General features: G+C 50.5%; 1 long non-coding RNA gene across 1 annotated transcript; it reads right to left on the bottom strand.

Moving 5' to 3' along the window:
- Positions 1-1,771: 1,771 nt before the first annotated feature.
- On the bottom strand, positions 1,772-26,095 carry LOC146397099 (uncharacterized). The gene is made up of 2 exons (XR_014827077.1): positions 26,065-26,095; positions 1,772-3,977 (listed from the first exon to the last, which is right to left on the bottom strand). It is a non-coding gene; the product is annotated as an uncharacterized LOC146397099 (long non-coding RNA).
- Between the last annotated feature and the right edge of the window lie 353 nt (positions 26,096-26,448).

Raw genomic sequence — 26,448 nt, 5'->3', positions numbered from 1 at the left:
ACGGAACCCAGTAAGAGAACGGCCCTCCTGAAGTTCCCAGCTCGGGCTCACGGGGGAGCTGCTGAGCCATGGAGGGAGCAAACAGCTGGGCTCCCTGCGGACTGTCCTGCAACTCAGGAGGAACTTCAAAGGCCCTGGGCATCACCCCTGCCCCCAGGGAGTGGTCCTCCCCACCAGAGCGCCCTGTGTTGCCCCTCTCCCCAGGTCTGGTTGTAAAAGGATCTTTGTGCTAAACACCTTCCAAGAGCCCAGGTCTGGGGATGGGGCAGCCCCAGAACTGCTGGGTCCGTGCCATGGCCTTCGCGTCTAACAGTGCGAGTGGCAGGAAGGTGGAGCAGTTGCTGGTATCCTTCCTAGCCCCCGCGGTCCCATGGCTGTTTAGGCAGGAGGACGAGGCATTTCCTGGGCTTGCACTGAAGTTCTTTTACTTCTTTTCACTGGTTCCCGATTCCCTCCCTCCCCGCCCCCCACCAGCCCGTCTTCCTACCACCGCCCCCACACACCAACCTTGGCTTCTGCTGGCTCCAAAGACCCAGATGGGCTACCGTGGGGGACTTTCATTTCACCCAGTTCTAAAGTCACTTGCTAATTTTTTTTAAGCACTTGGAAACCGTGTTTTGCAACAGTGTTTTGATGCGAGTTTCTCGAAGAACTGCAGGACTTTTTGCACAATAAACTGCCAGGTACTAAAGCTGCATTAACAAAGAGATCAAGAAAGGACTCGCTTCATCCACTGAAGCTCAAAGGTTTAAAGTGGTTCAGATAAGTTAAGTACTTCCCTTTCTCATCGGTGGATATTACAAATCTATCTCCAGATCCTCATCTTTTATCTCTGGTGTTTGTTCTGAACTGTAGTTATTATTCCTGAAGCTTCCGAGATAAGAGGCTAAAGTGTTCACTCTCCTTCCTAGCTCTCTGGGATGATTACTTGGTGGGGGGGGGGGTGCTTTTTTTTTTTTTGAGTGAGGAATAATTAATGTTCAGTAAAGTATACAATCCTTGAGTGGGCTGCTCAATAAATGTCCACAATTGTTTACACACATGTAACCACCACACTGCCAGCATCTGGAGTCGTTTTTGTGGTGTGCTTTTCTGGATGGGTGGGTGTTAACCCCAGGGCCCCCGCTGTGCTCCTCTTCTCACCCTTCCTGTTTCCTGCCTCAGTTCTCACAGACAGAGGTAACTGCCCTGTCCCCAACTCCTTGCCCAGCTATGTGGAGTGAGCACGGCCCCTCCTTCATGCACCGAATTCTTTGAGACTCGAGGGTTTTTTTTGTTTTGTTTTGTTTGGTATTTTTAGGGCCACACCTGGAGCATATGGAGGTTCCCAGGCTAGGGGTCGAATTGGAGCTGCAGCTGCTGGCCTAGACCATAGCCACAGCCATGCAGGATTTGAGCCATGTCTGTGATCTACATCACAGCTCACGGCAATGCTGGCTCCTTTAACCCAATGAGCGAGGCCAGGGAGCGAACCTGTGTCCTCACGGATGCCAGTCAGATTTGTGTCTACCGAGCCACAATGGGAGCGCCCGAGTTTTTTCATTAGGGAAATTATTTTGCAAATAGTTAGCAGCCAAGGTGCCACTCTGCCTTTGTACAAGCTTATGGCAAAGTTGGGAGGGATTTTGATGGATTTGTCCATATCTTGACATCGTGCTTCTTCAGTGCTGGTCAGTTGTATCACTCAACCACCAACCTATTACGTTAGGTAACTAGGAAGAGTTTCAAAACATTCAGAAAGGTAAAAAATAGTTACAATAAAACCATTGTCTGTCTTTAATATTTAATAACTTATCACTATTAGCCATGTGTCTTCCACTTGTTCATTTTTTTTGCCAGTTTTAAAGAAAATTAGACTTGATCTCACCTCGTATTTATTATACCTATTCAAATGAACAATTCTTCTCAATATCACCTAACACCTACTCCATATTCAAACTTCTGGAACTAGAGAGCATTTAGAAATTAAACCAGGATTTAATCGAGGAGCTGGCATTGTAATGTCTCTCAATTTAGACCAGTCTCCCGATCTTTTATATTTTTTAATGGCATTGCCCTTTTTGAAGAAATCAGGCTTAGTGTATGCTGCCTGTTCTTGATTTGTCTTACTGTTTCTCCATGGTGTCGTTTAGCTAGTATTGACTTTGCTTCTGAGACAATTATTATTTATGCTGACCCTTCTTAGTCCAGAGGCTCCTGAATTTCCTCAGTTCACAATGCCCTTGATGTCTCATTTTTTTTCCAGTGTTCTTAGGTCTTAACCCTGAACTAATTGTTCATTAAATAGGTCCAAAAAATTGTTTCCTAATAACTTCATAACTGATTTAACATTTGAAATTATTTCTATTTCACTCAAAAATAACCAAATTACTAATAGAATGGTGTACCTGCGGGTTCTAGCCAGCTTCTCCAACCTTAGAATCAGATGGATGCCACCATCCTTAGTTAGGTCCTGCCCCACAGTGATTTTTGTGTGCTATTTCCTCTTCAGCACAGCAACCACTGAAAACCCAGTATAGAAAGATATGACTCCCTCAGAAGGAATGTAGCATGATCTAGTGTTGAAACCTTGAACTACCTTAGCTAATTCAATGCCAACTGCCCCCATGTTTCCCTTGAAAACTGGGATGTCCTCTGGCACTCCTGTCAGTTTACTGTGGTGCTTGGGTGCCTTGGTGGGCAGTTTGGGAACCGTAGTATGAATCCAGCATCTGACCACCTCAGCTGCAAGGATTACAAATGGCCTGAAGACAAAATGAACAAGCACAGGTTTGTCTCAACTAGATGGACAGAGAACACCTCCTTACCTAGAGCAGGTCTTCCTAACCTCACCATGCTTCAGAAACATCTGGGGACCCTATCACAGCAAACACTCCTGGGCACCGCCCCCACCCCCACCCCCACCCCAGGGGACTTGATCCGGGTTTCAGGTGCCTGTTTAAGAAAGGAGCATCCTTGGTGGTTTAAGTAACCCAAAGCCCACTGTGTTCCGACAAGTCCTCTGAGGTCATCTCTGACCCAGAGTTCACTGTCAAGAGAAGAAAATGAAAGACGGTGGGATAAAGGTTCAATGAATAAGGCCTGGGTCTGGATCTAGCCAATAGAGTGAGTTCAGTGGCTTTGTGAATACCCCTTGCTAGAAAACCTGTTCTCTTGGATAGGCGCATCTCACGTGACAGTCCCAGAGTGCCAGGCAGTTCGGGACCCAGAGAGGAGCAAGGTCAGCCCTGCCTGTGTGTCTGCAGCTACTGAGAGGGAAGGGACATGACGGTAACTCCAAGTGTCAGGGTGGATTTAAACCCCGTCGTTGCAGTTTCCTCCCCTCCCCCTCCCTGGACCAAATAAGGACATTTCCCCCTCCCCCACAATGTCCATAGGCAGGGGGAGGTGAGGGTGCTTTTTCCAGGAAAATCTCGTATTTCCTTGGTGAATTATCTACACTTCTTGACTGAAGTGTTGGGAGCTGGCCTCTGCCAGGAGGCCCAGCTGCAACCCCTGCTCTTGACTTCAGTGCTTTTCCAGTTCCCTTCTCAGAAACTGCAGTTGTGAATCTGAGAAGCAGCCGTCGGAATTCTGGTTGATCAAGGTTAAATCATTCTCCTCCAAAGCTTCCACCCACTCAAATGTTTGGGGCACCTCTTGTACACCGGGCCCTGGGTGGGTTCTTCTGGGTCATTTCCTTTGACTTCCCACAGCCAGCTCCCAGCCTGTGGGGGTTGGGAAGGTGCGGAGCCCAGACCCAGAGGCCGGGTGCCCCTTGGGGAGAAGTCAGACAGTATCCCCAGGGCCTCAGGTAGGAGGAGAACCCCTGTCTCCCTCGAGACACCCAAGCAGAGGCTGGACTGCCTCCCATGGGATGTGGGACCTGTGATTAGACTAGCGGAACCCTGAAGCCTCTTGCACCTCTGGGAGGCCATGGGGTTCATGTTCTGGAAGATGCTTCAAGAACAGCAGGAACGCCAATCTTCATTTTCATCCTGAATAAAAGCAGGAAATGAGCTTAAAGGGTGATTTGAGAAAAAAAATAGCCCTGAAGATATTTGTTCTCAGCATTTGTACAAGCTATTAAGTCTGGGCCACAGAGCATTTTGAGGACACCATCAAAAGAAACAATTGCATTGGCATCATAAATAAATATGAATCCCTGAGCTCTCCTCTGGAAACAGCTGCCCCCAAGAATCCCATCGCGGCCAGCTGGTCACCACCCCACACACAGAAAGGATTCTTTCCAGCCCACAGAGCCCAGGTTGAGCCCCATCACACAGAAAGTGGGGGAGGAGAGAAGCCGGGCAGGGCATGAGGGAGGCGGGTGGGAGAGAAACGGATTTGAACACGTCCCCAGAGCTTGTTTGGATCTCCTTCACGGTTTGGGGGAAATAAAAACACATCCGACGGTGCCCTTTCAACTGTGCAATGGTGCTGAGACTCAGTTGTGGAGGTTCAGGTTTTATCAAGGCTACCTGATTAACCCTTGCGCTCCATGCAGGGTGGCTGGTGGGATTAGCACCGTGGAGGAGCTAAGGCTTGGTGTCTTAAGCTGCAATTTCTGGCTCCCTAAACAACCACCTGCATCCTAGAGACCCGAAAGCCCTCACTTTTCCAAAGTGATCGCCTTTGAGCTTTGCCAGGATCCAGTGATGGAACACTGGTGTTGATGTGTGCATGGAGCCGATGTGAAAGGTAAGGCTCAGAGGCACATGACAGCTCCGTGAAGAACTCGGGGGTATTGAAGCTTATTTTTTTCCCCCTCAATCTGGTGCTTTGTCCACTGCCTGTCATGTGAGCCCCAGGATCTCTTAACCATCTGAACCTGGACATAGAGTCACCAACTTCGTTCAGTTTCACGATCCCCAGAGAAACCCTCCAGTAACTTTGGAACACTGGCTGAATTGTCATTCTGTTTTCTTCCCGAGCCTTTTTTGGCTTGGTTGTCAGCACTTTTTAAAAGCCCATTGGGTTGTTTGTGAAAATGAGTGACAGTGCATTTGTGAAAGCCTCATGTGGGTGGCAGCATTCTCTCTCTTCTGCATACAGGAAGCAACGATGCCCCTGATCACACCTGTCCCGTCTGGATGTACCCATCGGCCCCTCAGAGCCATTGCTGTTCATGGTGTTCTCGGCTCAGACTGGAGAGAGGGGAGGGTGAGGGAGCCAGGGCTTTGGTCTCACCATGCTGTTGACACAGAGCCGAGCAAGGGCGCTGTTGGTGAAGTTCATATTTCCATTCTGTTGTTGTTGTTGGGAGGTGGGGGAGGGCCAACATACATTGCAACTGAGAGATGAAGCCTTCTATGGTTTCACTTGCAGCAAGTTCAAAGGCTGTGTTAAGGAAAATTGCAGGTGCTGGTTCTGTGGTATTTGGAGTTTAGATGAAAAAGCAAAGCAAACAAACTTCTTGGCAGCTCATGTCAAAGAGGGGCTGGCTTGTGGATCACCCTTTCCAACAGGAACCCTCCTTCTGTGGGTCCCAGAGGAAGCAAGGGCAGTGGAGGGGGCAGAAGGAGCAGAAAGAACAAATATATGGAGACCCCCCTCACTCACCCAGTTTTTTTTAAATGGAAACAGGTAGGAGAATAGATCAGGCATCATGTTGGAAGATTTTACGAGATGCCACAGAAGGAAAGAATTTTCTGATGTTCCAGTGTTGCTTAAGTTCAAGCTGTAGAAACCACAGGGTTTCTTCCGAGGTGGAACCAGTTCACTGGGCTATGTTTTCCTTTAATGTAGAAAGGACGGGTTCCAAGAGGCAAAATGTAAAGTAGCAGAGAGATCTAGAGTGGGAAGGGGCCAGCTGATCTCGTTATTCCTTCATGTCAGATGCTGAGAGGCAGAGATCATCTGACCTCCCCCTGGGTTTCTGCCCAGCCCCCCTCCCCTACTACGCCGCCCCCCCAACTATGCCACCCCCCCGTCACCACTCTCCCCCGTCAGCTTCCCTTAGTAGAGGCTGGCAGAGCACCTGGGGCTTTGATGCCCGGTCCTGTCTCCTTTCCATCTCACCTCTGGGTCTTTAGAGATTTCACTTTCATGCACACTGTTTAAGGCTTCCCCTTAAACAGATATGCCTCAAGTATTTTCCTGGAGAAAAAAAAAAAAAAAAAGTCCCCCTTGGCTCAAGCTGCCAAGCCCTCGGCCCACTGGTTCTCCCTTCCTGCCACCGAACTGGTGCTTCTGCATTGATTCTGGGCTATCTGCAGTGGCCTCACTTTCTGCCACTTATTTGGTGGCTGCCAGGGGTTAAGGATCTGAGGGGAGGGCAGGAGGGAAGGGAGTGGCTATGAAACAACAGCAGGAGGGATCCTTGTGCTGGCTGACAGGTGTGGTCTGTAGGTTGACAGCATCCATGTCACTATCCTGGCTGGGATGCGGTACTAGAGTTTCGTGAGAGGTCACCGTGGGGGGAGCTTGAAGAGAGGGTACTTGGGGGCTCTATTTACCACTGTGTGTGAGAGTCTACAGTTACCTCAAAATGAGTTCACTTTAAGAAAGTAACACCCCCCCCCACATTTCTATATTATAGTCAATTATGGGAAAATATAACGTATCTTTTGGAGAAAGGTGGTTTGCCTCTAGCAGTCAGAGGGGAGCCAAGCTGCGCCTGGCTAAAGGCTCACTGGCCCACGGGCCATACAGGCAGACAAGTCCGGCTCTGGGCCAGTGGTTCTGACGTGGTGAGCACATCAGAATTAGAGTGAGCTTCAAACAGATTCCCAAGCCCTCCTCCCAGGGGCCCTGTTCTGGGCGGGGCCCAAGGGCCTGCATTTTAACAAGGGCCCCAGGAGCCTCCGATAGAAACTGGTCGCTCATTCCTGGTGCACTGCCTCCATTCATTCCCCAGAGTGAGTGTGTGCACCAGCTAGCGTCAGATGAAGTGCCCACAGGATGTTGGTTTCTAGATTTTTCTTTAGAAAATGAACACTTGGGATTCAGCTGTTTCAGAGGGTGCTCCATGATTTGTATGCTCATGATCAATAGTTAATAGCAAGGCTTCACTGCAGACCACGTGCTAGGCTAAGGCTTTATGTCTATTAGCTTTTTAAATCCTACCACAGCCCCGTGGATAAGGACCGAGGCACAGAGAGTTTAAACCAGTGGGTACACAGCCTAGAAGGGGTGGGGTCAAGGCTTGTAAGACCATGCAAGCCTTGGGTCCCCTTCCCAAATCGATGCTGAAACTCTCAACCAAGGGGATGGGATTAGGTCATGAAGGTGGGGCCCTCCCCTCGTCAATAGGTCAATAGTTAGTGCCCTTATGCAAGGCATCCTAGAGGGCCCTCATCCCTTCTCTCCTTGCAAGGACAGTGAGAAGGTTCTCACCAGAACCCAACCATGCTGGCAACTGATCTTAGATTTCCAGCCTCCAGAACTGAGAGAAATAAATGTTTGTTTATAAGCCACCCAGTCTATGGCATTTTGTCACAGAAGCCTAAACAGACTGAGACACCAAAGCACTGAGCTCCAGTGCCCCTGAGCATAGCACTGGGCATGCTGGAAAGGATTGGGTGTGGAGGTAGGGCCCTGGGTTCCAGTTCTGGCTCTAACACAGCCATCCCCTGGGCATCAACCCCATCACATTTGCTAAGCCTCTTAGGCTGGATCACCTTTCCCCCAACCTGAGTCCTCTGTGTACTACCTTCATAAGGCACTTCATACATTGAAGAGTTCTCTCACTTCTTAATGGACTTATTTTTAAAAAGAAATTAAGTCACTGCTATAAGTGGCCAATGTCACCTTAGAAGACAATGTGTGATTGACGGAAATGATGTGTTTAGTTCTGACTCAGTCTCTCTTCCCCTCCCAAGTCTCCCAGCCTGACCCCTTCTCTTTTCTACGGAGAGAAGATAGACACAGGGACATCAGCACTACACTGAGGTGTCATGGGCGCTGTATCCCCTTGAAATTCATGTTAAAACCCTAACCACCCCAGTACCTCAGAATGTGACTGTGTTTAGAGGCTTTAAGTTAAAATGAAACCATTAGGATGGGCCCCAATCCAACCTGATGTGTTCTTGGAAGAGATTAGGACAGACACGCACAGAGGGAAGGCCATGTGATGACACAGGGAAAAGACAGCCACCTACAGGTTCCCAGAGGAGCCAGCCCTGCAGACACTCTTGCTCTTGGGCTTCCAGCCTCCAGATGAGCCAGAAAATGAGTTTCTCTTGTTTGGGCCCCTTGCTCCGTGGGACCTGGTGCGGCAGCCCCAGCAGATTAAGACTGGCTTTCCCTGCAAGGTAACCAGAATGATTCAAAAATGAACAGAAGTCACTTTTCTAAGATGCCAGCTTATGTTCTTTGACTCGGGGTCTGAGCACCACCCAAAAGCAGCTGCTATGCTGAGGAAAACAGCACACATCTGGTTCAGGGGTCCCCAGCTTTTCCAGGGGGAGCCTTCTTTTTTTTACCGTGAAGTGGGGAGGGTGGAAGCCTCAGTGAGGGTGATGGGTGGAGGCTCTTCAGCCACTGAAGAGGCAGGTGAGTTCGGTCCAGCAGTGACTTTGGGTCAGCGGGTTCTGACTCTTCCACAGCCTCCTGACCTCTCCCTCCCTCCTTCCGGTTCGTGAGCCTCCGCGTCCCTGTCTCCCTGCTCCTTCACATCGGGGAGAACTGTGCTTTGCCCGAATTTCCCTTGGGACCCCCTCCCCTCCCCGAAGATGATGCTATGTTGGAAAGGGACCCGTCTGCTTCCCTCCAGAGCGGGACTCCCGGGTCTGAGGAGAAGTGCCAGCCCAGGAGTCACCAGCTTGGGCGAAAAACACGTCTTTAACCAGCTGCATTACACGCAGTGGGGGAGGAGGTGTTCTCAGCACGCGGGGCAGCAGGAGCAGCTTCTCGGACCCGTGTGGCCTCACTCAGGAAATGTGCTCTCCGCCTGGGATGGTGCGTGCAATTGCTTCAGCTATTCAAGAAGCTCGCTCCTCTCTCGAGTGGGCAGAGCTGAATGTTTGTATTAAGTGAGCTCCTGATGGCACCTCCGTGTACTCAGAGACCCTCGGTCGGAGCCCAGCTCCTCTCCCCAGCCCGGGTGACCTCCAGGGCGCTGAGCCGACCACACCCACCCAGTCTGCACGTCCCCCCGCCCCCAGCCTGAGGCATGCACAACCCCGTCAACCACAAAGTCCACGCTCTTGGCTATGACCTTCCGGCCTGGGCCACCTCAGGGATCTGTGCGCTCAGGGGCCACCACCCTTTCCTCCCCCGCCCCCTGCCGTTTTCAGTAACAAGTATACACTTTCTTTTTGCATATCTTGGAAAAACAGTAAGTTTATTTGGTTTGGTTTAAATTCTATTTTAAAAGAGAGTCCTGTTGTTCCGGCTGTGGTCTGGTTGCTGGATTAATAAGGACTTGTTGACCTTCTGGTCTGTACTTGCTGGAGGAAGGCGAGGGCGGAAGGTGGACCAGGAATCGAGGGGAAAGCACCGCCAATCCCCTGGGACTGCAGAGGACAGACGAAGGGTCAGGGGACTTCCACAGAGGCCATCCACATCCGCCCCGGCCCGATCTCTCGCGTGGTGTGCTGTGTCGGGCAAACGCAGCTTGTGAGAGCAATTCCACACAATGTGACGCCACTGGTGGTGACATCAGCCTTGGTGAGAATGTCTACACCGCAGAAATCAGCAAAGGCTTCAATCTGGGCTTCTCACCCCCTTCCCCCAAGAGCCTGTTAACTATTTCCTAGCACACCACTGAGCACTTCCAGGCAAGGTTTGTCTCTAATATACCATCAGGGGTCTCTGGGCAGGTAGGTGACAGAGGCTTGAATTCCTGGTCTATTGATTGATAAAAGAAACAATCATTTAATGGGCATCAAAGTTCCCCAGTGGCTTAGCAAGTTAAGGATCCAGTGTTATCACTGCTGTGGCGTGGCCACAGGCACAGCCAAAAAAAAAAAAAAAAATGGATATAGGTATATGGATATAGACATAAATATCAATTTCTGTTTAATTCATAGGACTGGGTGTGTGTTGGGGGATCATTCAAAAAACCCATAAGTACATCCTTGGTTGGGCAATGAGTGACTAGAAAACCAAGCCAATGGTGAACTCAGACCTGCGGAGAGGATCCATGAAGGAGGGGGCGGGGAAACGAGCAGAGACACACCTACTAAGCAGCTTTAGGAGGACAGATTAAGCTCAAATCCATTTTTTAGAAAAATATTTTTAAATAATTCCTCCACGCCTTTCAGAATCTGCACACATTAAGTGGCAAAGAGGTGTGAGGTCACCAAACCCCTCCCTGTCCTCTAGAAACGTCCCAACACCCGACTTCAAGACCAGCCAGAGAGGACCAAGGCTTGTTCTGAAGATTGCCCATGGCCAGGGCCCCACGATGGCCCAGGGCCATCACCTTGACCTTTATTTGCTACGTTAGGTTTAAATTGCCTAAGTTCTCCCCGTTCACCCGGATGAATACTTGTGTATCATTTACAAGAACATGAGCAAAATCCCTGGACTATACTTTTCAACCTCAAACTCTTGTTGTTTCTGGACTCTTTGGTGACTCAGGACCCACTGCAAAGGGACGCCTTTGTAGCTTGGCCAGTTACTCAGTCCAGAATGCTCCACCCTCATCACGGGCTGAGCCCAGGCTGCACAAAAGGACATCTCCAGACCCTGGGACCTGCTGTAAAAACCCACCCAGTCCATCACATTTTTATTGTTGTTTTTTCCCCTCCTCCTTGTTTGTTACTGGTTTGGTCTCCCTTTTGTGGGATTGGCATAAAAAGGGCTTGAAAATCAAAAGCTAGGTGGTGAGGAAGTTGGCAGACGGGGCTGGTTTAGCTCTGTGCCAACAGACTTCCAGTTAAAATGGGGCCTGGACAGCTGGCGACCTGGAAATTGCAAAGGGGTGAACTTGGAACATCTTGGCCAGCAGCTGAGAGGTGTCTAGGGCCCCCGGTCCACTGTGCCAGGTGGTGCCAAATGCCATCGGGTGCCGCTGAGCAAACAAACATGACCCAACCCAGAATCCAGAGCCAGATGTGTGGTGACTGGCCCTCGGGCCCAAGCAATGGGCATCCCGCCCCACCACAGCTTCCCCCTTCCTGGCACTTCCCAGAGGGATGCAAATCTGGCTGCCGCCCCAGTCCTTTCTCACTGGGAGAGCGGGTGCCCCCCGCTCCAGGGCCTGCCTGACTCTTGGAGCCCAAGTCTGGCATTGTACCTGGGGTCTCTGGGGGTTGGGGGGCTGTGTCAACAGCCACCACAGGGGTGAGGCTCCCAGAATCCTGCTGCAGCTGAGGCAGCACTGAGGAAACAGTGGCTCAGAGACTCCCCCAGTAGGGCCAAGATCACAGCCTGCTAGGGGTCACACTTTGAAATCGCTGAGGCAGGATAGACACTTGACCCCACCCCACCACCGGCCCCCACCTCAATGAGAGAACGCTGGAAGGGAAGCCAGCTGAGGAGGCCCCTTAGGGGGTGGGAGGCCCCCACTGCTGCAGAAACACTTCTACGTGGGACATACGTCCTCCTTGGCAATCAAACGCCACCTCAGCAATGTCACGTTAGACATATGGGGCAGCTGCTGTTATTAAGATCAGTTTAACAGACAAGGAAATAGTCTTGGATTAAATAACTTTCCGAGGTCACACAGCTAGTAAGGGCAGAGCCAGGATTGGATCTGAGCTCTCTGGGTCCAAAGCCGAGGCCTTAATAAGCATGTTGTACATACAGCACCCGGAGTACCACGGAAGCGGCCCGAAGAGTTGGACATGTGTTAGGAGGAGGTGAGCAAAATCCAGAGACTGGATCGTTCAGGTTACGCTTTGAGGATGGCGCTGCTTTGCTGGCAAACACAGCCCTTCCCGGCAGGCCCATGGCATGGCTGGCAGTGATGGCATGGGTTCAGCATCAGCTTGCTCTCGTTTGTGTGCAATTTGGTACCTTTTCTGTGGGCACGTGTCTCCTCTCATGTTTATATAAGCCCATTGAAGGGCCTGCAAAGGCCCAGCACTTTGCATGCAGTAGTTCCCCTATCAACACGTGGTGAATGAATGAGAAGTTGATCAGCACATGCGATTCTAGAGGTGGAGCAGGAAATAGCTAAGAGGTCAAGTTTATGGGCAAATTCACTGCCATCGTTTGTCCTCCCACAACCACTGCAGACATTACTAATCAATGGAGTCAACCTTTCCCACTGAGCCACTATTCAGTGTCACAGTTTTCCTCAGCACAGGGCAGGGGTGGCCGCTCCTGCTGATGACAACAGCAGAGGCTGCTGGTGCCCTGTGCAGGTGACTTTCCACCTGGTGGGTGGGCCCGCATGCCGAGTGCTACAGGGCTTGGTTGTCAAGGACCCACAGCCTCATTCTCTCCTGGAGAATTGCCCCAGCTGCCTCTCACGCAGAGATGCCTGGCAGGTTTGCAGCCCCTGCTCCCCCCATACCCATGGCTAATGGCCGATGGATGCAGCAGGGCTGCGACTGTCCAGCCCCAGGAGCAGCTCTGTGCTGTCATGTACACACCAGAGCTCCCTGTGGGATCGGTTGAGGCTGGACTTTCCCTGAAACTGCATCTTTGCCCAGCTTCTTCCACCACCTGGCCGGCTTCCTTTCCCTCAGGGCAGGCATACCCATTTCATTGCGCTTTGCTTTCTTGCACTTTGCAGAAAATAAAGAATTGAAAACTTGTGGCAAACCCTACTTGGAGCATGTCTATCGACACCATTTTTTCATTTTTAAGTTAAGGTATGCACATTGGTTTTTTCATACTTTATAGTCTAGGGTAAATATAACTTACATGCACAGAGAAAACATTCATGTGATCTGCTTGATCATGGTCTGGAACCAAGCCTGCCATTTCTCCAAGATATATGCCCGTATGTGCATTTACACACAAATCCCAGCCTCAGGCTCTGCTTCTAGAGAATCTGACCCAAGCCAGACAGCAACGTCACTAGCGTGTGTTGAGTTTTCACTGGGTGCTATGTAGTGTGAAGAATGCTTTACATGCTTTGTCATAGCAAGTGACAAGGTTAGTATTCCTACACCCATTTTACAGCTTTTGAGACTGAGGCCAAGAGTGGGTAACTCATTGTCTCTGGTGTGTTTGTTGCAGAGCTGATTCAAATCCAGATCTCTGTGCCCCCGAGGGGAGAAGCACCCCATTGAGAAGGATGCAGCCTTTCCTCCCCCCTCCTCTTAAGCTTTGTAGGAATAAAAGGAAAACAGAGGCTTTGGCTGTTGGTGCTTCGTTTGACTCGGTTGGGGCACCAAGGGCATCTTGGGTTTGTGTTGACTTCCCAACCTGCCTGAGGCTGCATTGTCCTGCCATTGCTTCGTGTCCAAGCGGCTCCTGTCACAGGCCACACACTTGCTGCCTAGCGGGACCCCCTCCCTCAACAGAGTCCCTGCGCCATCTGAGGCCACCTCCCAGGAGCAGCCGCACGGACCCTGGAGAACAAGGCCGCCACCTGCTCCAATCTCTGTGGAGAGGACCTGAGGAGGGAGAGGTGGCCTGAGGTGATGAGATGGAAAAGAGGGATCAGAGGCTGAGGCCCACGAGGAAAGGCAGGAAAACAGTGATCGGGACCGGGGGCCGCCTGCATGTGCCACGTGTTACTTCTAAGGGAGAAGCGTGCCAAGGGGGGCCTCCTCTGGGGGGGGTCTGTGGGCAGCCAGGCCTGAGGGCAGCAAATGGACCAGCTGACCCTTCACCGGCCCTCCTACCCTCCCGCAGGACCTTTGACCTATGCCAGGGGAATTGGGAACCCCTGCTCCACCCCTGCTCCAGCTGAAGCATCAGAGGCTGTCGTTAGGGTTGAAAGGAATCTTCGATGAGGAGCCCAGAGAGGGGTCGTGGCCACGTTGCTGGACAAGAGGAGGTCAGGCATGTTGGCTGAGGAGGGTGTTGGCCTTAGCAGGGCTTGGGGAAAGAAACCTCTGGAACCCACCTAAATGATCATTTACGGAAGAATGAGAGGAATCTTTACGGCCACATGTACAGAATACTGAGCAGGTAAAAATGACAAGAACATCCTGCACCAGCTGCTGTAAGACCATCTTTGGAGACACTGATGAGTAAGCGCACAGCCCCCCTCCTCCCCCGAGGAAAGGTAAAGGAATGTGTATGCGAGGAACAGCTCCGGAGAACAAAACCTGCAGGAAAACCCTTCTCCTAGGAAGGGGGGTTGTTGTGTGACAATTTTTTACTAAAAAATTAAAGAGCGAGGCCTATGGACTCAGACCTGAGTTTTGGGTCCTGCTTTTATCACTTGCTGGCTGTCAGACTTCGGGTAGGTTCTTTCTTGCGAAACCTCAGTATTCCCATCTGTGAAACGGGGATAATTCATAGCAACACCCAGACAGTTGGGCGTTTGGGATGATTGAGAAACGGAGGCTAAGCACTGCCCTGATCCTGTTAACTGTTATGATCTTCATTCATAAAGGCCCCTCGCACAGGCCACTGTGCCTCAGAGGCCCAAAGGCAGAGGCAAACGCCCTTTTGGGAAGGAACGTGGGAGCCATGAATGTCCCTGGGTGGCTGGCAACAGACCGAAGGCTGGAACCAAGTGGGTCTCCCCAGCTGGAGACCGTCTGGCCCTGACTGCCCGAAGCACACATGGGTGTTTCAGCCACATGCGTCCCCGGACCCTGTGTGTAGGGCTGCAGGGACGAGACCGTCCCCGCATCCACCCTTTCATGGGGCTCAGTGGAGGACACAGGAGGAAAGGGGCCCCACTGCTCACCAACCACAGGACTTGGGGCAAATGACAGAACCCTCTGCTCCCAGTTTCCTGCTCCAAGACCTCGTCTAGTCTGCCTACCCTTTGGAGCTGAGCTGATAAACTGTAAAGTGCTGTGCAAGACACTGAAAGGGAGAAGCAGCCCTTTCTTCATGATCACAGAGAAAATTTAGGGAGGTTTTCTGCTTCATACATCTGGTTGCCTCACTGGACTTTGTTTTGGAGAAGAGTTTCTGCTGCTAAAACAAGTTTGGGCAAAACACACATCCTGCTGTGTGTTCTGCCCTCAGAACCTGGCTTTCTAGTGAACAGATTAACAAAAACAGGACAAACCCTAAAACCAGCTCCAAACAGTGAACCAGGAGATGGTTTTGACATGAAAAGACACCCCCCCCACCCCAAATATGGGGGGGTCCATTGGGCTGGCAGGTCGTACCCCCTTCTCGGCAACACAAAGTCTATGATGTGAGCATAGTCTTGACCTCAGGGACCCATAGAACAGGCTCCTGCTGTGCTCGGAGTCCGTGTCCGGCCGAGAGGCAGCTGTGTCCTAGCAATGGGATTCGAGGGACACCAGCGTCAACAGCCCTGCCCGGCCCCAAACCCTCACCAGCCCTGATGGTCCGCGTCCCTCCGCGTCTCTGCCTTGTGCTTTACTTTGAAATTCCGGACCTCAGAGCAGGTCATCTGTCAATATTTCAGTGCCATCTCCAAAAGTTCTAGACCTAAAATAACGGCTATATATCCAACTTTTAAAAAGGAGCATTTAAACAGAACCCTAAGCTCTCTAATAAAAATAAACTGGCATTTACTGAGTATTTGCAGCATTTCTAGGTTCATGGCACTTGGCATTTAACATCCGCCACCCGCTGCCCTGAAGTTTATACCGTAAAATCTCATCACCCATGGCCCACATAGTGCCAAGCCTTCCTCCTGCTTTAGTTTATATATATATATTTTTGTCTTTTTGCCATTTCTTGGGCCACTCCCGTGGCATATGGAGGTTCCCAGGCTAGGGGTCAAGTCAGAGCTGTAGCCACCGGCCTACACCAGAGCCACAGCAACGCGGGATCCGAGCCACATCTGCAACCTACACCACAGCTCACGGCAATGCCAGATCCCTAACCCACTGAGCAAGGCCAGGGATCAAACCCGCAACCTCATGGTTCCTAGTCGGATTCGTTAACCACTGAGCCACGACGGGAACTCCTAGTTTATATTCTTACACTTTTAATTTGAAATAATTATAGATTCATAGCAACTTGCAGAGACAAGTACAGGGGTCCCAGGCACCCTTCGCCCAGTTTCCCCCCAATGTCAGCATTTTATGTCACCGGAGTACCTCAAAGCCAGGAAATTGACATTGGTCCAATGTGTGTGCAGTGTTAGGCCACTTTTAATACGTGGGTAGACTTGTGAAACCACCACTGCAGCCAGGATACAGAGATGGTTCCTTGCCAAAGCTCTCTCATGCTGCCCTTTGCAGTAACACCCACCCCCCAACGCTGGGCGGCCTCTGTTCCCCATCTCTGCAGTGTTGACGCTGAGAAGGACATGAAGTGGAATCACACAGCACGTGACCTTTAGAGATGGGCTCTCTTCGCTCAGAATTCCTTTTGGATCCACACAAGTTGTGTGTATCAATACTACCTTTTGGCTGAATATGCCACGATAGCGGACGCACTGCCCTTAAACTGCTTGAAGGACATTTGTTTCCCCTAAACATGCGTTTGTCTTAGTTTCTCTACCCCCCTCTAGAGGGTAAGCCCCATTAAGAGCAGGGACTTGTGCCTTTGTCATTCCTTTGTTCATCTCTGGGGCCAGGGACAGTGCCCGGCCCATGCTAAGTAAGAGCTCACTACCCATCTGTGGGGTGAAGCTTGCATGCATGTTACAGCAGAAGAGATTCTGACTTGGGGAACTCAAGTAACTCGTCCAAGTTCATGGAGCCGGTCGGTGGCAGAGCTGGTCTTGCACCCAACTCTCTTGGCTCCAAGCCCCACTCTCCACCTCCTTCCAGACCTGGTTCTTTCTTCTCTCCGGCCAAGTGTGGGCAATGCGGTCCCATTTCTGTGTTTCCCTTGGCTTAAAGGACAGAGGTTTTCAAATGGAACTTTACTGACAGCCCGCAAAGCCCAAAGGGAAATAAACAAGAGAAACAGGAGGACTTACAAAATGTGCAACTTTAAAAAACAGATTTTCTTTTCCTTTTTACTCCCTTCCCTGCCCCCCTTTTTTAAGTATGCGGAATAAACATTGCTCTCTCCCTTCTTCCTCCTGGAGCTATTACGAGTTAGATAATGCAGGCCCTCGGGATTCGAGGATGAGGAACCTGCTGGGAGACTGGGGTGCAAGAGAATTAGAAGAGAGTTTACATCCTTAAGGAATGTATAATCTAGTTAGGGAGACAAGGATGTGAAATGCTTGGGAGACAGTAAAGCCCACTATGAGTCTAAGACCTCCTGTATTGAATATATCGATAGAGTATTGCATCGGTGTCATTTTTCTGCTGACACCAAGTATCACAAACTTAGCAGTTTAGAACAGATCTATTCTGGTGTCAGAAGTCTACAATGGGTTCACAGGGCTGCGCAGTGTGACTGGGAGGTGAGGAAAGTCAGTTGAAAACTTAGCGCTTGGTACTCTGCCTTGCAGTCCACTGACAAACATTTAGAGTGATGGAAAATAAGCTTCATGTTAAGGAGACCCCACTGGACTCCAGTCCTACATCTTGTCTGTGACACGTCTACCCTCCCAGCTTCCAGACGGCAGGTGGGATTATAGGTAGGGACAGGAGGAGTGGCCAGGCGGCAAGCCTAGGAACCTGCCCACAGCCCTGGGTTGGCTACGCTTGCCATCACGTGATGCCCGTCCACTCTCCCTACCACCCCCCTTCCCACTGTGGGGCAGCAGGGACTGACCAAGAATGGGCCTGCCAGCATAGGGAGAGAGCCTTGGGGAGCAAATTTCTTCCCAACAGGCGCTGGATGCCAGCTACTCCCATTCTGCATCAAGCCCATCTCTGGGATTTGAGGTGGGACACGTGGAGAGCTGGGCAGTTGGCAGCAGATGCAGGGAGACCTAGAGAGACTAGGTGGGGTCAGGAGACACCAGCTGAGGCTCTGAGGCCCAGCTCTTTGAGGTCCAGGGCGAGGTGGACAGGTGAGAGCAGGGAGAGAAGCCGACTGTCTGGGGAGGGGGAGTTGTGCCACACGACAGGTGAGGTCTGCAGTGGCCTGGGGGCAGGGGGGCCTGGGGCCACTTATGGAGCCTGGTCCAGGCTTCCAAGAGGCCTTCTGATTCTGGAGTCCCACATGAGCCCCTCGGTCCCCAGCATGAAAGAAGCCACCAGAAGCAATGGTCATCCTGGCAAAGAGCCCATGAGGGCAGTGAGGGAAGGTGGGCCTACGGAGCCTTCTCTGGCCAGCTGTGTCAAAGCCAAGTGTCAGACATGGTGAGACTGCAGAGGAAAAACAGCTCACGGATTGAAGGCAACACTATGATGCTCAACTCTGGTTGTGCTTGAAAGAGAATAGGCCTCTGTGGCTGGAGAATGCAGGGTTCAAGTCCCAGCCCTGCCACTTCTTAGCTGTGTGACATTGGGTGAGTCATTTAAGCAAGCAAACCATGGTTTGCTCATATCTGTAATGGGGTAGCAGGCCCTGCCTTGCTGGGTAGTTGTACCGATCACTTGAGAGTTAAAATAGAGCCCAAAAAACCAAAGCCACCACTTCTTTGTAGGTGGAAAAGTACACCCCATTTGCTGTCACTTTCCTGGTGTCCTTCCATTGTCAAATACAAGTTTTAAAAAGTTAAATGACTTCCTGCAAATGTAGAATCAGCCCATGCCAAAGTTTCAATGATGAAGGAGTCAAAAGAAAGCAAACTGTCAAGGAGAAAAATGGGTATTAACAGTCACTTAAAAGGAAGTCACAGGGGCTGGGGAAGGATGGACGAGTAGAGGGAGCAGAGCATTTGGAGGCCATGAACCATCCTGAAAAATACCCCCCTGGTAGAAGCACGACATCAAGCATTTGCCAAAACCCACAGACCTGTACAACACAGGGCGACGGCCCTAGCGTAAATCGTGAGCTGCAGTTACTCTATCACTATTGGCTCAGTTATTGTCACAAAGTACCACATGAATGCAAGACGCTGACAACAGGGGGAACCCTGTCATGGAGTTGCGGTGGGGGTGGGTAGGAGCAGGAGTGGCATAGGGCAGTTCTCCGAACTCTGCCCAGTTTTTTTCATAAACCTAAAACCGCTCAAGAAAGTCTAGTGAAAGAAGTTTATTAATAGAAGAAGACGGTGCGCAGGCCAGGGCCCAGCATGTGCAAAGGCCTGAAGTGAGAGGTGGTGGGTGATGGGGAAGCCAGAGGGTCTTAGAGGAGGCACGTGGTCAGCTTAGCCTCCGGACCCAGTGGTCCCTTCTGCACCCTCCTGCCCTTCAAGGCTCAATTTTTTCAGGATCTTAAGGGCTGGGGGAAGAGGGTGCATCCACCAGGCTGCTGCCTTATGCTTAAAGGCCCCTCCCAGGCGCTCTTTCCTTGTCCTGGGCTCCTGCCCCATGTCCAGCGTGACCCGAATGCTGCCACTTCCAATAGGCAGCCTCAGCGGAAGGGCCTGCGAGGAGGACCCCAAATCCCTCCCTCTCCCCATTCGAGGCCCTGCATCTGGAACACTTTCCTGAAGGAGGGGCCACAGAAGGACTCCCGTCACAGGATGGGAGGACACAGCTTGAAACTGGGCCTGAACTGTGTCCCCAACACCTAAAGATCCACAAAGAGCTTCCCAGAGGGCTCCCCAAGGACATACCCCAGGCCTATGCCTAGTCTCAAGGTTGACCCTTCCCTGGCAGTGGCCCCAGAGCCACATCCCCACTTGCCAAACATGCAGCCACCACAGGAGACGGGCATCCTTTTCCAACCTAGTCACCTTCACCCACTAGGGCAATACAGGAACCTGGTACCCAGAAGGATCCAAGTTTCTTAGAATGTTCTCCCTGAGAGAGGGCTTTAGCATGACTGCCCTGGTGCTGTGATTCTCCCTGGACGGTGCCCAGAGTCCCCCACACAAGCATGCCTCCTCCAGACTCTCTTCCTGCCTTCGTGTGTTGTAAACTGGTGTTGGGCTGCACCGAGCAGGCCTGCAAGCCTTGTAGTTGCCCACCTTCCAGACTCAAGGGCTCAGAGACAGAGACACCAATGGCTTATGGGTTGATAGGGGATCATACAAGAAGGGTCCTGGAGCGACCCCACCCCCACCCCCATATGCTCAGCAGATGGCGGGGAGGACAGGACAGCAGTGTTTGCCCCCCGGGGAGAAGGAGGCTACTCTTTATAAGGGGAACTCATGGCAGGTGGGCTCTGTTACCAGGGACTAATTAAGCTCTATAATTAAGAGGTTGGCTAGTCGTGTGAGTGGCGCAGGGGGTGGTTGAGCAGATGTACAGAGAACAGCCATCCTTTTTAATTTTTTTTGCGTTTTAGGGCTGTACCCACAGAATATGGAGGTTCCCAGGCTAGGGGTCTAATCAGAGCTACAGCTGCCAGCCGACACAACTCACAGCAACGTGCCGGCTCCCCACCCCCAAGGCAGGGATCAAAGCCACATTCCTCATGGATACTAGTTGGGTTCATAACCTGCTGAGTCACAACGGAAACCCCAGAACAGACGTCTTAAATGGCCTGACCATACTGCTAGTAATCTGTTACTGGCCAGCCCCACATCTCCCAGAAAGTGATCCTCAGCCAGGCGACCTGAATCCATAACCAGGAAAGGGACCTTCTGTGATACAGCGTCCTCCACCCTCCTCTGGGTATTGACAGTGATGCCCAGCGGCCTGTCTTTCTCCAGCTCCTGGACAGAGAAACATGGGTGGAGAGGGGAGGGAGGTCCTGGGGTAAAGCTGGCCCCCAGCAGGCCGGGCACTTGAGCCCCTGCTGGATATAGACTCTGGCAGGACTTAGAAGTTTACTTCCGGCTGGGTTGATCTGTTCTCAGCGTCCCCTCTCGGAAGGATGTGTTCGTTCTCTTCTTCTGGGGCAAACCCTCGACGTTGGGGGGGAGAAAGGAATGTTGTCACAATAAGGGGAAAAACCCGTTAGAGGGCTATTAAACTGAGCTCAAAGCTCTGCCTTTTGAGGATGAATTAAAGGATGCAGGTGTGGGGAGAGGAAGCCCCTCCTCTCCTCTTGGCCCTGGCTCACCCAGCCCCTTTCCCCTGGCTTCCACTCGGCCAGGAGCACCCCCTCTCCCCGGAATTTCCAGCACCCAGAGGCACTTCAGGGCTGCCCTCTGCTCTTCCTTGGTGGAAGTCTCAGCCGGTCAGGTGTCCGTGACACTGACTGCAGAAGTTGGGGAAAGCAAATCAGCCCGAGTTCCCGCAGGGAAGCCTGACCCACGGTCAGGATCTGACACACCTTAGAGCCTCAAAGTGTTTTCCAGCCTCTGGCCTCAGCGCAGAGCTACAGAGAGCAGGGCATAGTTCCCACCTGCAGGAGGAGCGGAGCTGGGCAAACTATAAAGCTTTTCCCAAACCCAGAGAACCGAGGTTGCAGGACAAGCAACTAGCCTGAAACCTGGGGAGAGAGGCAGGACCTAAAGCGTTTGCTTATCTGGTGGGCGGATGCCTCTGGCCACTTATGTGCTGGCAGGAAAACGAAGCTAGAAAACATTAGCTACTTGCCAAAAACAGTGTGAAGCTGCTGGGGCTGCAAACACGAGGGCTTCACACACCTTCCTGCAGGCTCTTCCTACAGGATCCCACCAGACACTCACTGGGAAGACAGGGAGACCCCTGAGAAAGCTTTCCCTAGGGGCCACATGGGAAGGGAATGACTCTCAACTGTGGAAACTCCTTTGAGAGCCAGCTCCTCAGTCTCCCTAAGAAAAACCCTTCATCTCTAAGGGGAAGGTTTGTAAGGTAGCTGTATGGCGCTCAGGAACTCTTTGCAGCTGGGGGAAGGGACTAGGAAAAAAGCCCAGGGGAGAGGCGGGAATAGAGCCAGGCCTGGCTTTTGAGCTGGAGGAGGGGCAGGAACAGGTGGGAGCCATTCTCCCAAGATCCATGCTCCCAGGGTTTGCTGAGACCCAAGGTTAGTGAGAAGATGAGAGATGCATCCCCCGCCACATTAAAAGCACTAAGCAAAAACAGTGATCCAGCTAGGAGAGAGTTGAGACAGGTTCTCCTTGGAGGGCAGTACAAAGGAGACCAAATCCATGCCAGGAGGACCCACTGAGAAAGTTCCTCTGGCAAAGCGGCTCACACCTAAATGTACGGTTTTGCCTGAGGAGTTTTTGGACGCCTGTGGCAACTGAAGGTAGTAATCTCCGCACCCCAGCCCAGCTGACACACAACCCACGCCCTGAAAGGCCCAGGGAGAGATGGCACAACCATTCACCAGTTACTTCAGGATCTGCCCTCAACAGTGTATCCAGCTTCTGAAACTGAGGCATACAAAAAGGCAAAAGAAACTGCACCCCAAAGAGACCAAGCATCCAATAGGATGATCTGATTAGGGAATTTTAAATAACTGAACAATATGAAATTTGGAGAATGGGAGATCAGGTAGATTATTTCAGCAGACAAATGAAAAGGCTAGAAGTCAAAACTAGTAACAGGTGAAGGTCTCATCACTAGATCCAACACAGCTGGGCAAAGTGTCCCTGTTGAAGATGGGTCAATAGAAATTACCCAAAGAAGAAAAAGAGGGAGGAAAATGGCCTTTTAACAGTCTAATACATGCATAATTGGAATCCTAGGAGGAGAGACTGGGGCAGTATGCTTAAAAGGAATAAAGACAGAATTTTCCAAAATTAATGACAAAAGTCAGTGAGAAGCAGATTTAAGTAGCTCAGTAAGCCTGAAGTAAGACAAAAATACCCAAAATCAAACACATTGAAGCATATCTTAAAATGCTAAATCAAAACCTTAAAGGTAGATAGAAATGACAAAATTACCTCCTTGGAAACAGAGGTAAAAATTACATCAGAAACCATTCAAGCAGGAAGACAGTGACGTTACATCTTAAAAGTACTGAAGGAAAAAATAGTCAACCCTGAATTCAATACCCAGCAAAACACTTAAAAGAAAAAAAAATGAAGATCTTCTCAAACAGAAAATGAGGAAATTCATTGTCAGACTTACTCCGTAGGACATAAGTTCAGGCAGAAAAAATGGGACATAGCTTTGAAACTTGGATTCATGCAGAGAAATGAATAACTTTGGGAAAGGAATGAGAGGGTAAATGAGGTTTTTTTTTAAATTTCAAAGACACCTGCATTTTTAAAGCAAAAATAGCAACAATGCCCTGTATGCTTATAGCACGTAAAAGCACAGTAACCCTAGCTAGCACCAAGGATGGGAGAGAAATGGGGAACATGTTTTAAGATCGTTGCAGGACTCAGAGCAATATAATATTTGAAGGGTGACCAATTTATATTGTAAGCCCCATGGCGACTACAAGTGCTTTAGGAGGGGACATAACGGAAGAGTTACGTGGAATCAAAAAATGTTCCATTAAACCCATAGAAAGCAGAAAAGGAAGGATGGACTAAATGGAAAAGCTAACAAGGATGGTTAGGTTTCCATCTACCCATGGTTCATAACTAACGTGAATGTGTTTAAATGTGAGTGGTACAAACATACTAGTTAAGATTGTTCAACTGGCTATAAAAGACCCAACTTTGTTCCACAAAAACCCCACTTTTTTAAAAGGCAATTTTCACAGGCTTGCTGCATGCATTTTCTCCCATTGGCTGAAAAATCTATTTGCTTTGAGTTTGGGCAAAAGTTCAGCTTTTCTCAGGCTTTGATAAATTCCATAATACTGGAACGGGGGCGGGGGAGGGTGTCTGAGGTTTGGCCTCACTCAGATGTGATCTTGTGTGTAATCTATTTTGAAATACTCTGGAATAAACAGTGAAATAAATGGATGTGTGGAGGTTAAATTTAGCTTACACCCTCATAGTGCTTAGCTAGTTTATGCAGGGCCTTAATCAGGAATTCAGGGCTCCCAGTGTAGACATGTGTTCAAAATATCACTACCAAAATCTGCACAAGAGGGTTTATCCAGATGAGGCTTCTGCCCAAGCCAACGACAAGTGTTCAGGTTTGCAGAAACTTGGACGCTGATGTTGGGAATAGCGCTCTCAGCCCAAACCCCAAACGGCGAATTCTGGCTTGGCTTCGTGTGTGTGGTCATGTGCGTTGTTCTTGCCTTAGGGGGAGGATGGGAAAGGGAGGGATGATAATTTTTTAAAATATCTCCTGCGTGCCAGGCCCATTTTATCAGGCGAGTAAAACATTTCCATGCTTGAAGTGAGGCTTCATTCTTCCATAAAGTAACCTAGACTAGACACAGAAGCCTCAGCGAGCCTCGGGCTCTGTGGGGCCTTTCTGAAGCTTTCTGCCTTTGCTTGGGAAACTCAGTGTCTCCGTTGCAGCAGCTGCATTACCTGGTAGTTAAGCACCTAACTTCTGGAGCCCAATTGCCTAGGTTCAAATCCCAGCCCCTCCACTTATGCAGCTGGGAGAGCTCAGCTAAGTTACTCGCTCGAAGCCACAGTTTCCCAATTTATGGATGAGTATCATGTGTGTATTCAAACTCTTTCGAGGTGGTGGAGAGTTTCTGAGAATCCACATAAAGTGTGTTTATCGTTGCATCCCTGGCATGAAACCTATTGGATGATAAACGGGACTGGAATTCTTTCCCATTATTTACTACTTTTCAAGATAATGTATTAGTTCTCTAGGCTCCTCTAAACATGACGTTTTTCTTTAAAAACTTGTGAATACTATTCCAAACTCCTGGTTTGATGTGATTTAATCTATTATCCTTATACTCCAGTTGTCCCCTATTTGGGCATGGTAAATTTCTAGTAGCCTTTGATAGGTTTGTTTTCTCAGGAGGAATCAGCCATTTCATGAGAAGTCCTGGGCCCTTTTAGTGGGAAATGGTATTTGGAGGCCAGAGTCTGGGCCCCCAGGGACTCCCTGCTATTGTTGAACCCAAGTTTGTGTGCCTTGTGCTCAAGCAAGGCCAAGCAAACTGAAGTTTCAGTCTGGAGCCGAGAAAAAGGCTTACACGGCAGGGCGGAGCATGGAAACAGGCAGCTCATGCTCAAAAAACCCAAGTTTCTTAACGATTTCAGGGAAGGGTTTTTAAAGACAAAGTTTGGGGTGAGGGCTGCAGGATCATTTCCTTCTGATTGGTCGGTGGTGAGGCAAACAAGGCGATGTCCCCAGCATTTCAAGCTTCGGGTTCCAGTGTGAGGTCTACGTGCTTGTGGTCGGCTCGTAGTGTCTTCCCCCCAGTGTCTTAGTTTCTGAGAACTAAGGTTTTCCACACCCCTTCACTACTGCCCTATCGACTGCCCGCGTCCACTTTGGGGAACTTAGGGAAAGCCTGGGAGACCAGGGCCCTTATTAACAGGATACGGAGGGGCTTTTGTACCTGAGAGCTCTCCCCACCCCTGGGTCCTGCTCCAGTTCAGTCACTTGAGAGTGTTCTGTGTGATTATGCCACCAGCTGTGTATCCACATAGCTTTTTTTTTATTGTTATTTTTAGGGAATGCTTTAAAAAATTAGTTTATAATTATCTAAAGCATTTACAGGTGAGTGCTGAATTTTACGAGTCCAGGGCTCCTGAAAAACAGACTTTAAAGAGGCCTCACTTTCATGTTCAAAAAACAAACTCAAACAGCTCATTGTAAAGAATCTCCCTTCCCATGTGACTTAAGACCCACAGACACCCCACTTGTTCACCTAGGACGAGGCCAGACAGACCCCCCAAAATTCCCATCCTTCGCCTTAAATGGTTCGCTGAAATGTCGGCCCTCACTGGCCCCTCCGAACAAAACGCCTGTCTCCACAGCTTTGGTTGTCTCCTTCCTTGAACCCTAACCCACCCTCAGGCCGAACCAGCACACAAACACGCCGGCCTCAGGGTAAAGGGTTCCTTTAGAAAAAAAGACACGAGTAGGGGAGTGGGGTGAGAAAAGTCTTGTCTGTGTCCCCCCCCAATGAAAACCCCTTTTCACATAACCCCGAGCCCTCGCAGAGCAAGGGGTCAAAGCTACTTTCTCTGCAACATTGCAAGAGCCCCTCTTCCACCCTTTGAAAGAACCCTTTTGAAGGAAAAAAAATCTGCTTATATTAAGTTGCTTTTTGACCCCCGCTTCCAAAGCCAAATTTGCAAGACAGCCTCCCTCAGAGAAAGCCCGGATTTTATGTCGGTCCCCTCACCCCCTCTCTCCCTTCCCAGTTGGCTTCTCCCCAGCCTCCCGCCCGCCCACTGTAGCTTTTTCCTTGTAGTTTTTCCCCCGCATCACTTCATTATCTAAAATATAAGGCAACAGGACAACACGTCACCTCCTCGCTCCCTTCTCCAAAGACCAAAGGCGGGGGAGGGTGGTCGTGCAGCCCTCCCTTTATAGGCCGGAGCCTGGGCCACGTGACGACGTGGCCCCGCCCCCTCAGCTAACACCTGCTGGGGCGTGGACCGGGCGGTCCCGGCGGACCTGTGGGCGCATCCCGGAGCTTTCAAGCTGAATGCACTTTGTAAATGAGGAGCCTTCACACTTGAATGGCCCCCGAATCACCTGGAGGGCCTGTTAGCCAGTCCCAGATTTTCTGATTCAGTGGACCCGGGTGGGGCTGAGAATTTGCACGAGTTCCCAGGGAGGCTGCAGCTGTTGTTCCGGGGACCAGACTTTGAGAATCACTAGAATGAGCCTCCCTCATGGGCGGGATACA

This window comes from Sus scrofa, chromosome 14 (genome assembly GCF_054392235.1).
Source record: "Sus scrofa isolate SSC_HxYL_T2T_F1_AM1 chromosome 14, Sscrofa_HxYL_maternal_Yorkshire_Landrace_v2.0, whole genome shotgun sequence".
NCBI classification, from domain to species: Eukaryota; Metazoa; Chordata; class Mammalia; order Artiodactyla; family Suidae; genus Sus; species Sus scrofa.
This window is presented reverse-complemented; position numbering and strand designations above follow the sequence as displayed.